Source organism: Adiantum capillus-veneris, chromosome 5 (assembly GCF_014529385.1).
Source record: "Adiantum capillus-veneris isolate H3 chromosome 5, ASM1452938v2, whole genome shotgun sequence".
NCBI classification, from domain to species: domain Eukaryota; kingdom Viridiplantae; phylum Streptophyta; class Polypodiopsida; order Polypodiales; family Pteridaceae; genus Adiantum; species Adiantum capillus-veneris.
Window position 1 is genome coordinate 160934837 of NC_140935.1, and position 13453 is coordinate 160948289.

Sequence of the window (13453 nt, forward strand, 5' to 3'; positions counted from 1 at the left end):
GTCTTCTTCTGGCTGGAATGCCTGAATACAGCGAGCCACTGGTCATCGGGGATGTCATCTTCTGTAAGATCCTTTGGCAGCACCCCCTCCATGCTCAAACCATACTCATCATGAATCTCTTGTGCTGTATAGCAGAACTTTGTCAAGATAGGGTACTCCTCCATCTTGTTTTTTCCTGTGATGTGGAAACAACACGTAAGTAAAGACATTTCCTCATTATATGCCTCATTTCAGTTGTGCAAAACAAAACACATGGAATGAAATGAATGTATCTCATTCAGGTGACAATTGCAAAATTCAGTTGTGTACAAAGCCAAATTTGGTAGTGGTTAGTACCAAATTTGGTACTAACCAAATTTGGTTATGCTGACATCCCTACTGAGCTTCAACTTTGTGCTATGCTCATACACAACATATACTGATTTTTGCACTTGCATGCATGCAAGTTAGCAATCTAAAGAGCAGCTTATACATGTAACTTTGTAACTTTCCTAAACCCTAAATTCCTAAGAAGATCCCAAACATGCACATGTACTTGCTGCATGCAAAAAAAGCAAATGCAGACCTCATCAGATAAAAGACATGCAGAAGCTTGCATGCATGGAAAAGAAAATGGTAAATCACTAGAAAACGCACAGCTCTCATAGCACCTATCTTTAGATGTTGTAGATGACCGTGGAGTCTCATCATCGGCAAAAAGAGGCCCAGGCTTAAATGAAGTCTCCATGGACACAGCAGGTTTCTCCCTCTCCACAAAGGAGGCCCCCTTGCTAGCCCTCGTATTTGGGGTGTCGATGTTCCGAGGGGATTCATACAAATTTCCCTCCTACCATTCTTTAACATAGATGAAAAAAAAGGTTCCCTCCAAAGTGTGGACATATGTAGAAGTACCAACCAGGTAGAAGCAAAATAGGTCCTTTTTTTGTACCACCAAACCATGCTTTCACTCAGTCCTGGATGGGCATTTCACGCGTCCTTGTGGCCAGTCTTGCTTAGGGCTCTGGGCGCCTTTGCATGGCAAAAATTTACAAAATTATTGTGTATGAGCATGAGATAAGGATGTAATGTTAGATGTACAGAGAGCAAGAGCTCCCCCCCTCGGGCCTTATAATGACAAATAAGGGCTTTTTTTAATGCATGGCCATGAGACAAAGGTGTAGTGTTTGATGTAATCAGAGTAACCCCCCCGCCCCTTTTTCGCTATGTTCAAAGGTCTAAAACATTCACTATGTAAAATTTTCCTATATCATGTGCGTTCACCAGAATGGATTAAAAGTACTCCTTATAGTACTTATATACAGATGTTTCTGTAACTTCACAAGAATATAAAATCCTTCTATTGAAACATGTGCTTTGTTACATATACTTTAGTGAACTCCCCAGGTCAAAGGCCTCACAAATCCTGTGCACTAAACATTCAGCACTAGAAATTGACCAAACAAGGAGCCAATTTTTACTTCCTTGTGTCCACCTCGTGTTCTTGGGAATGTTTTGGTTAAGCCATTTCTTTGGTATTTGAAACCACATGTGACCCCTATTGTTATAGTATCCAACCAAAGGTTTCTTGATTAGATGTTTATATAGGCTCGAGTGGTACATATCTTCTATGTTAACAATGCATGTATCTATAATTTATGTTTACACTTTCTCTATCCAATGAGCTACATAGTAAAAATCAAATCCGCAATTTAACAACTAAGTTCACAAGGTAATAGCTATTGGTATCATCTTTAGCAATACCAAAGAAATAGGTACCAATAGCTCATGAATAGGTATATTTAAGAATGTTTGATACCAGAAACTTGTCAACACTACTCAAAAAGGTGGAAACTTAGAGTCTTTACAATATATGTATGATGAAACACGAGTCAATAATAAGTCACCCCTATACATCGACACCCTTATCTCAAGTTGCCATTTCTCTAAGTCAAGCTTGGCATAGGCATAGTATGGAAACAATAAAATGTTGGAAAGCAAGAATTTAGCTTTCTCAACTTGTGAAACGTTGCTAATGATATATTTTCAACATCCCCAAATGAGGACATCTTGATAAAGGTTATGATCCGCTTTAATAAGAATAACAATTAATGATTAAACTGAAATCAAAATATTGCTTGAATTTCTTCAAAGTGGAGATTAAGACTTGAGACTTGAAATATCTTACATGAAAATCAAAATATCCATGAAGGTCAGCAATATTTCTCAAATCTATATGAAACTCAGTAATCTAAATTAAATACTCTCACTCAATGCGACACCATTTAACAAAAAAACATATTTATATTGCATTTATAGAGGCCCATCCAGCCTCATGAAAATAATTACAAATGGAGAGAATGTTGTTGTTGTTAGGCTTCTCTTACAAGTATTTATCTTCTTCATCTAGAGATTCATATACACTTGAGTATTGTGTGTCTATGACACTAGGAAAAATAGTTATACTATATGGATGACTTTTCTAAGAGATCCTAGAGAGTACCTATTGATTCAAGATTCTACAAAAATTCTACTATTCTTATCAAAATCCTTTAACATGGTAGTGAAAGGTTCCTCACGGAACAAAAATAGAGTGATTTCCATCTTTGCACATTAGGAAAAATATGAACCCCAAAAGGGCCTTGTAAGGATCTCTAATTTTAAGGGACTAAGGCTAAAAATATGTGTGGTTTAGGAGACAACGCCATTGAATGAGGATATTCTCATAGGATTTTTTAGGCTATCATAGGCTTTTTGTAGGTTGAAATAGAGGCTAAGGAAGGAGGATAGGTACATTGTCTCTCTACCCAAAAGAGTGGTGGTCCTTATGACAATAATTACCCTCCCCTCCTTTGTTTTGTCACATCATCAAGGGCGTCTGTATTTTCAGCCCAAAAAAACACTTTTTTCAAAATAATTCTAAAAAACCTCACTTTTACTAAAAACTTCTTCCCAACCTATATATATATATATATATATATATATATATATATATATATATATATATATACTCAAAAATAAATTTTCTCTCTCAAAATCTCACAAACTCTACCTGCAAAATATGAAACTTCCCACTTTTTTTTATTTCCCTCCAAAATCACTCCTCTCTCTCTCTCACTCCTCTCTGTCTCTTCTCTCTCCTACTTTTCAGCACACACTCTACCTCCTTCCCTCTCTCACTCCTCTCCCTCCCTCTTCTCTCTCTTACTTTTCAGCACACACTTCCTCCTTCCCTCTCTTTGTTGCAGGTCCACTCCATAGCTTTGCTGAAGCTCTCCCCCCATGGCTCTCCACTCCATAGCTTCATCCTTCCCTCTCTTGGTTGAAGGTCCACTCCATAGCTTTGCTGCAGCTCTCTCCCCCATGGCTCTCCACTCCATGGCCCTCCTCTCCACTCCGTAGCTCTCCTGCATCTCTCCACTCCATAGCTCTCCTCTCCACTCCGTAGCTCTCCTGAAGCTCTCTATCCCATAGCTCTTCACTCCTTGCCTCTACTGCAGCTCTCCACTCTTTCTTGAGGCCAGCTTTATTCTCCTTGCCATGGAGCTAGGCGACATTACAAACCTCCCATCCACAGCAACATTGTCAAGTTCAAAAAAGATTTCTCTACATGTGTGGTTGCCAAAGGACTTCGCACCCTCAAAGCGTCATTACTTGCAAATTGCACAACAACGCCGTGTTGTAGGTCACACCAATGTGGACCTTTGGGTGCATGGTTGCCTCTACCCTAATGATCCAGCCATCAATGTGTACCCAACATTCAATAGCCTTGCTTCATTCTTACAATATGTAGGTAGAGGGGAGCAAGGTCTTCTTGGATACTGCAAGCGATTGTCAGCTATTGGAGCTGATAGTGCACAATGGTCTTTGCAAAAATTCCACTTCTTTCCCATACCATTAGTGGATTGCACGAAAGGATCTTTCATGCGGATGAGGAAGTGGAAACTCTTAAGCTACAGGTGGAAGAGAAGGATGCTAAGATTGCGAAGCTTGAAGATAAGATCCTGCATCTTAAAAAGACACCCTTAGGTGCAAGGGAACATAAGAGGAGCTTCAATACCATAGAGACTTTAGCCCCCAAAGGTGGTGCTGAAAAAGAAGGGTTACAGCTACAAGGTACATTTTGCTACACTCCAATATGTGTTTCTGTGGTAATGTTTTTGTTTATTCTTGTAGGAATTTTGTAATAATGTTTTTGTCCATTCTTGTAAAAATTTTATCCAAGAGTTGTGTGGTGGCCACAGCCAGGAGGATCGTATCCATTTGTTAAGATTGTGCCTCAAGAAATCGGATGTCGTAGCCCTTTTATGAGCACCCAATGTAGAACATTTAAACAATGCTATCACAAAGGAGGTGATGTGAAAGTTTTCAAATCTTGTGAGCGATGTTGATGTACAGAAGGCTTGTGATGAAGTTGGAATTAGCATTAAGGGATACATTGCCTTATATGGTCTCCTTAAGATGCTTTAAGGGAAAGAGTAATTACTGAGAATGTTTCTCCTATACCACTTAAGGTAAATCTTGTTAAGAGCCTCGAACAAAGACATGTACTTTCGAATAGGAGGCTATTTGCACATAGAGGAGATAATGTCTTCATTCATCTTTACCAAGAAGTCCAAAGGAGTTAAGAAATATACCAATGCAAGCGTAGGTGCAAACACGGGGACAAGGGATTTCCTTAATGTCAAATAATATTTTTGTTGATTTGAGAAGACTTCAAATGGCAATGATACATTTTTATGGTGTACCACCTAATGGTGAGCCTACAATAATGTGTAGTATTTTTTTTCAATTATGATTTTCCTTATGTTATTTTGGACATTTTTCAGTGATAGGCTCAAAGTTGGTGTTTGTGCTCAAGCTAGACGAGTGTCAGATTGTGAAGAAACGAAGATTACAAAGGATAAATATTACTCTCATGAACGAGGCATTATTTCATGCAAAACGTACATCTATGAACGAGGATTGTGCACCATCTTTTAGTGTGCAATCGGAGAAAGAAATTTGGTGGCTTGGTGCTATTGAGGTTTCCAAGGAGACCCATGGAGTGCTTGCTTGGATTTTTGAACACATTCCGTGGATAACAGATGTCATTAAGGCACATCTAGCTAGGGAAAAACTCCAAGTAGATGGCATAGGGGAGTTTGAAGTTGACTGGCACTTATGTGGCAATTTGAAAACAATCAAGTGCATTCTAGGGTGAAAACAAGGGGCAGGAGCTCTGTATCCTTGTCCATTTTGCATTAAGGACTATAAGGGGAATGCACGCAAGATTACGATGTTTGACGAAACAGAGCAAGATGACAATTCAAAAATTACACGTGTGTGGGAGCATTCGGTTCTAAGATTTCCTATGCTGGAGGAGCCCAATCGTGTCATAGAAGACAGTGAATGGAACCCTATAATTAACTTTCCTCTCAAAAATGTGCATTTTTGCACACTTCATGCTTTTATGTGCATCTTTGATTGTTTATTCAAACTTCATATTGATTATGACTTTACAATGAAGCCTCCGGGGAGGTCGTTTGATGCTATCTCAAAAGTGGAAGGGCTCTTAAATTAAATAGGTTGTCATGAGACCAACACCTCCATTGTTACACAAAAGAAAAATACAAGCGCCAAGAAGTGGCCCAAGCAGTGTCCATGAGTGGACTAAAGGCAAGGCATTTTTTCAAGAGGGTTTGGTCCAAGGAAAGGCTATTGCCGTAACATCAACATTTGAAGGTGGATGGAAGTTGTGGAAGGATCTCTGCAAGTATACAATAGACAATGATAGCAATACAAGTGTTGTGCTTAGCCAACAACATGTTTGGGCGGTATTCGACAAGATGATGAAGATACTACAATTTGCAAGCACAACCAATGAGCAATGACAAGAATTCCAAAATTTGGTGGTGGACTTCACAAAGGCAGTCATCATTGCATGGGGTGAATCGAACATTACACACTATATGGTGAGTGCTTGCTATTCTGACTTGGTCTATACTATGCTTTAGTTTTGATCATCGATGTGTTGTGGCTTTTTGGGCAGCACATCCTCTATGCCCATGCTGCATACTTTATGAACATGTATGCTTCATTGGATCTTTGAAGCACACAAGGTATGGAGAAGTCACACTATCATGCAAGGGGTGTTTACTTCCAGAATACAAGAAGGAGGTTTAGTGCGCTCATGCTATCTTCAGGAAATATTCAACTGGTTTTATCGCACCACCTTTGGACGCAAAGTGTTGATTGAACGTACAAGGTCATTTTGCTTGGCAAAAGAAACCCGTCGACTGGCCCATGTTCATTCCTCAGAACGCTAGAGATCCTCAGAAGGTCCAGCAGGGCATGTAGTGTGGCGAGCATCAAGGACTAGGGTTGGAAAAGTTTGGGTCAGGTGGTAGTAGCTGTATTTAGAATCTCAAGAAAATGAAAAATCTACTACATTTGGATGCTCTTTTTTTTTGGATCGAGCGTTTGCATTGTTTGATTGTTTATGCAATTTTAGAAGTGTATGTTTTGCTCTATGTGTTTGAATAGTTCTCCAATTTTATGTGGTTTTAAAATTCAAAAGATTATTTTCTCGTGCTTTTAGTGGCTCTTTTCCACCATGTGAACCCGCCCTTATATGGCTACCCTATATAAAGAGGTAGAAACCCCCCCATTCTCAAACACATAACACTCCTTCCTTCACTAAACACCACAAGCTCTACGAAGGCCCCCAAATGCACTTTCACTATGGCAATGACAAAACAAATTGCAAAGAAGAATCCCAAGACCATTGAGGCGCGCAAATTGCAGAAGATGCCTGCAAATTGACAACCTGAAGAGCTAGTTGAACCACATCAAACAAAGACGGACATGTCCGATGAATGTGAACCGTGGGAAGGGGAGGACATTCCAGTTAACCATAGGGTGGGCGAGAAGACATTGCCAAAAAAAAATGGGCCCGAGGCCATCTAGCCCAGGTCGCCCCACTATGGCGGGCAAGTCACTGCCAAGAGGAATGGTGCCATGCCTTTTGATCAACACAACAATGATGAGCATAGCAGTAAAGATGAGGATTATGATCCAGATGAAGATGCCCCTCAGCCACCTCCCAAGTTCCGGTGAAAGTCAAAATTCTACAGGAAGCTGCAAAGAGCAAAGCCACAAGGAGCTCAGAGGCCCCCACAATGCCAACCTCAAAAAACAAGACGATTTTGTCGAGCGTTTGCTGAGATCCGGCATTACCAGAAGACAGTAGACCTTATTATGAGGAAAGCACCTTTTGCATGGACATGTAAAGAAGTGCTACAAAGATACAACACAAAGCTTTGGATGTCTCCTATTACCCTCGTATCAATTCAGGAGGCTACAGAGGCTTATTTGGTCAATCTCTTTGAAGACACATTCTTATGTGTTGTCCATGCCAAGCGTGTAGCAATCATGGCCAAGGACATGCAACTTGCATGTCGCCTAAGGCAAGACTGATACCTTTGATGTCAAAACCTTTTTATGTAACTAACTTTTGTATTGGAATCAATCTACTTTGGAACCATTGTACTGGATTCAAGTTTTCTTGAAAACTCAATGTATTTTCACTTTGTGACAAATACAATCCGTCTCTTTTTGTCCAATTTTATTATCTATTTGTCTAAATTTATTTTGTTAAATGGTTGAAGGTGAGATGCTAATCAGCTGTACAGAAGGCTAATCAACTGGCAACCAAAGCTAAATAATTTTTTTGTTTGGCTTGAAATTGTCCATTAGGTAAATGTTTTGCTTTGTATTTGCCAAAACTTGCACAACTTGAAAAATTTGTGTTTTCCACAAGACAGTGAGAATTGGCCAGACAGAAGTCTTGTAGGGCCAAATCTCGCTGCCTTGTGGACACATTGAACATTGCATGAAATGTCAGTTTCAGGGCACAAATAGTACCAAAAAAGCTATTATATGAAATTTTTTGGACAATTTTTTTCAATGTACAAAATCAACTTCCAAACAGTTTGCCTTGTCACTGAACATGAACAAAATAGTAAATTGAACTTTGCAAAGATCATGGAGAAGAGAGATAATGTTCATTCAAACGCTTGTATATCTGGCTTAAAGATATTTTGACAGGAGGCGCTTTGCAACCTCTCTATGACGTTCTATAGCGTTGGGTAGAATGGATGTCAGTACAGAAGCAGCTATAGCTTGGGCACTGTCAACCCCCAGGGCTTGACAAAGAGCTATGCATGTCATGACCTTGTCATGGAAGCCAGTGCCAAAAGTGGAAATTGCAAGTGATTTTTTCACAGGAATAATTACATGGGTTGTTTGAGGGATGGTGGCTAAACATATAGGAGTTTACTTGAGGCCTTAAGCACCCACAAAACAACATACACATTCGGGGAGAAATCCTTGTGAATGATGCAAACCTCTTGCATTGGTAGTTTGCCGATGTAGTGTGCTAGGGAAACTTGAGGCCCAAACGTCGTGCGCTCTCCCCCCTTCTGGCTAGCCCAAAGGTCCATGTCCAAAACATCCTGCAAAATTCTAATTAACCAAAAGCAAAGAAGAAAGGCTGAATTATCAACGTAGAAGATGCTTAGTATTACCTCTTGTTTCTTATCCTCATCGTTTATTGTTGGTGTGGCTTCATGGTTGATAGAGGATCTTCTCTCATCAACCTTGGGGGGGATCTGCGAACCAGGTGAATCAGGGCGGATAGGAGCTTGTTTGGCAACACATTTGGCTTGTGTGTGGCAACGAACTCCTCGTCCGTGACTTTGCTCTGCTCTGCAGCAAGAATATCTGCTGTCACTAGCACAATTGTGTCAGCAACAACGTTCCCTAATGGAAGCAGCTTGTCATCTAGAGCTTCTGGTGTAGGATCAAGGGGGAACTCCATCTTGGAGCATATGAGGCTAAGACACTCATCTAGTCGGACACCAAAAGACTTTTCAAGATCATGTAAGAATAGATACTCCTCATCTTCTATAATTATGTTGCTAGGACGACTAATATCCACTTTGAGAATTGCAACAAGGTCACGGCACTCGGGGTCAGGCACCTCGAAGATGCCAGCCATATGCTCTCTCGCTGCAACTGCTTCTTCCAAGCCATGGGGATATTTAGCAGCTTGCAGTCTTCACTCACTTTGGACATCTATAGGCATGGCCTTGGGATCTTTATGATCTACCAGCACCCCACCCACTGCCAACTGCGGTCTCCATCTCCTCCAAGGAGGGCTCCTCATTGACAAGGAAAAAGAGAATAGCAATATTAGACAAGAAAGATTGCCCAATTTTGCACTTCTTGAATGACTCTGCAACTTCCTTTGTCACTTGATGGAAGTGGTTCACCTCTTTTGCAGTCGCTTCAAAGGGAGCTAGTCTCTTTGAAAGTGTTGTGTTGCCCTTGTGGATGTAGCGAAGCAGATCACATGGAAACAAGAGCATGGTGTTGTCTTCAAAGCTCACAGCATACTTGAGTATGTGCGCATGCATATACTCTATGATGCCGTGAAAAGTGTCATTGTGGAGTTGCATGGTTTTTTGTAAGTCCACTCTGCGGGTAAAGAAGCCGTGAAGATCATTGCGTCCAACATATTTGGTGTTCACTAAGAAAAGAAGGAACCATGAAAGGGGGGGGGGTGTCTCTTCCGACGCTGCTTCTGCGTGGGAGGAGGATGCACTAGCACGTGCTTCCATGGATGTGTGTGTGTGTGTGTGTGTGTGTGTGTGTGTGTGTGGAATTGGAGCTGATCTCTTGAGACAGCTAATTCTAGTGTTGAAAGATTTCAGCTACTAGTATGGGAAGATTTCAGACAACAGACTGAACAGGAATGAGAGACTAAACTGGAATGTGGATACTGAAATAAGAATCAGACTTAGGTACTGGAATTAAGGTTCAGATTCAGATTCAGATTCAGAAGAATTGACGAGAAGTTAGTATAACTGAAATATATGCCATGATTGGGATTACAGATCAAGATTACAACAAATATGATTACAAAGAGAAAGTACAGCGGACAATACTGCCAATGATTCTCAAGTACAATTATAGCCAAAGCGCTAACCCAAGCGATAACAATTGCCAACCCGATTACAATTTAATGGGCCCTATTTATACACTTCGGGTTTATTGTAGTAATTACCATGGTAATTACTAAGTAGTTCGCTGCCCATCTTCTAGGAAGACGTTCCCACATAGTGACTTTCCAACCGTCTACATCCTTCCCTTCTTTCTTGAATTTTGGCAAGATTCCAAAATTTCTGGAAAAAAAATTCCCCTGTCTGAATCTGATGTGAGACTGAAAAATCCATCGTCTGGTTTTGATGTTGGGATGCCGGCTTGACCACTGATAGAATGGCCATTCAAAGATTATGAGTAGGAGTTTAAGAAGGACCAAGGATTGCGAGAGGCATCGGAAAAGGCCAAGGTGGAGCTGTCATCTCTCCCTTCCTGCTGAGAAGAAAAGTCACCACTGAATTCTGAGATGGAACTACCCAGTATCCTTCCATTTGACCTTCTTCCGTTTGCCTTTACCTTTGGACCGGGATGGTGCCTGAGAAGTCCCAGTACCAGCATTCTCCTTCTGAATCAGTCGGTAAATGGCCTCCTGCTCAAGCTGATCCCGCCGGGCGGTGGTCATATCTTCTTCATAAGGCGTGAGAGAATGATAGGTTTTGGTGTCAGGATCATAGAGTGTACGCCTGCCCTTACTCAGTCTGGTTTTTGCCAGCTTATGACAATGCGAAGCAGTATGGATCCATCCTTCTGGAAGAGGCTGATTAGTTTTGACTCAAGCTTCGAAAAGAATCTCAGCCATCTCCCTGTACTGTGGTGCCAGACCCAGCTTTGCTGCAATGTCTTTTTCAGGCAATTTGGAAGATTCGGCCGTAAGTTGTAGCAACTAATTAGTAATTCTGGTCAGTCCTCTAACTTGAATCTTTCACTGGGCCATACACAGCTGGATCCTTTGCATCTCCTCTTTTAGTGACTGAATGTCATTGATTTGGAGATCCTCATTGAACAACGTCTGCCAAGTCTTCCATTCTACAGTTGACCGCTCATACCAATCCTGAAGCTCATCAGTAATTTTGAAGTATGTGAGATGATCAACTGGTTCTTGATGTTGAGGATACAGTGCTGGAAAGAATCTTGGCAGCTCAATTTATCTTGCTGGAACAGCATACAAGAGAACTGGAGAATCAGGCACAAATTCTAAGAAATTGAGAACAGCCTGATTCTCCTACTACATAATCTTTCTGGTGATTCTCACTAGCTGGAACAGTGTTGGGAGAGTAGTTGCCTGTGCTCCGACTGACATTCTTGTCTGAGGTCCTCTACTAGTGGTTGTATGGTCCTCAAGAATGGCTTTGACTCTCTGATCCAAAACACCTCTGGCAGTTTGCATTTGCACCAAAACTTCCTTGAGTTGTACCCTAACATCCTTCATACATCTGTAAGTTGGTTTGTTACCCAACAGAAGTTCCAGTTCCAGGGCTAGGGAGCGACAATCTACAGTAGACTTCCTTTGCCAGTACGGGTTTACCACTCTCTCATGAGCATTGAGTATCCATTCAGGAACTCGTTCCAGCATCTGGATTGTACTGGATGCGCAGGTAGTCGGCAAGCTTCTTTATCATGGAAAGCTGCTGATTTCCAATGTTCTACCATTTCCCTAGCTCCCACATATAGCCTTTGAAATCTTTCCAAGTCAGTCAAGAGATCATCATCCTCCAGATACTTTCTGGTGATGGAGGCCTGTTGATGTCTTAATTACCTATTCGGAGTAATGAGCTACAGTGAATGCTGATGATCAGAAATTGGTCCCTCATCTTGTACTTTCATTTTCCCTTTAGCATCTCTGCTGAGATGGGACTGATCAGTTGGATGATTCCCAATGGGACTGGCCTGCTGCTCTTCAGTCTGTTGGTCACCCAACTGGTGGTCTTGGTCCTGTCCTTCCTGCTGGCCCTCATTTTGATCTGGCTGGTCGGGCTGTGACTAGCCTCCTTCATTTGGCCCTGTCCCACCAATCCCAGGTCCTAGAGGTGGAGATGGTGGTGGGGCATCATCATCATCCTTTGTATGCCCAGCTTCTTGATCATCCTCCTCCTGATCAACTTCATCTTCTTCTTCCTCTTCCAGAGAAGTCTGTTGCTCAATATAATCCATTATAGCTTGGTTCATCAGAGCATTATTGTACCACTCACATTGTCCTGCAAATCACTCTGCATACTTTCCATCAAGGACTTTAAATTCTCTAAATTGAAAACAACATGGCCTGATGGGTTTAAACTTTCAGACAAGCTATTGTAGATGTATCTTTCAGTTAGAGAAGCCTTCAGAGCTGTGTGGTGCAGTAGCAGTTTTTTGAATTCCGCCCGCTTCATCCTGAGCATTGTTTCAGCTCGCTCGGCAGCTCTCAATGCTTCATTCCTTTGATTCTTGATAATCATTATTTCAGATTCAGCCTTTGCTAGCTTTTTGTTCAACAACTCATTAGTCCTTTTTGATTGTGCTTCCAGTACCCTGTGTTGTATGTTCTGCTCTTCCTAGGCTTTCTGGAGCTTTTCAATCTGATGTTGTGCTTCTATCAAGTCAGCTTTGAGCTTTTTGACTTCCTCCTCTGATCCAGCAGCCTCCATCAGTTGTCCCATACAACTGACAATGGTATTCCAAAAAGACTTTATAAGGACTAAACATCTGTCTTTGACTGTAGTTGGATCAAAATCAGTAGGGTCATATATTGCCACTGGAGCCACATAGGGTAGAGTTGCATAATCAGCTTTGCTGAGCAGAAGATGCCCTTTCAATTGCTGAGTCTGCATTTGCTGCAACTTATCCTATTTTACCAGTTGTAGAAGGTTTCCAGTATTTGTAGGACCTCCACCAGTCAAAGTCGAGAACGCTAGACCTTTCCCTTTGTCCAGTTGACTCTTGCCTTTGTCCCCTGACTGGTCTACTATCTTCTCAACAGTGTGACTGGCTTGCCATGATCTTTCCCACACCCAGTAGCAACTCTATTCTTTACAACTGACTGGTCAAGCACAGTCTTTTGAGTAGATTGCTGCTCAGTCTGGCTCACTACAGCTTTCTCAGTGGTTACTGCCGTGACCTGGCTTTGTATCTACTTCAAAAATTCACTGCTTTTTGCCAGTGTAATTTTTTGCTTCTTTGAACTGCCAGCCTCTTCTGCAATTGCTTTCCTTTTCAGGTCGGTTGAAATGGTTTGACTGTTTGTTTCCTCATCGTCTGAGGACAGTTCAATGTTCTTTGGTTCAGAAATTGGCTTCTCACTCCAAGCCTTCTTTACCTGCTCATCAGCATATGCAGTAGTAGCCCAATACAGGAATTGCCAAACATACCAAGCTTTGAAAACAGTTTGAGATTTTAGCTTGGCAGTTTGATGGAGTACATTGTGCGAGAGAATTTGGCAAAGATTAATAGGAACCTGTGGATCCAAAATATTGGCCAACAACATAGCAAACAATTTTCGGATACATACGTTGGGTTG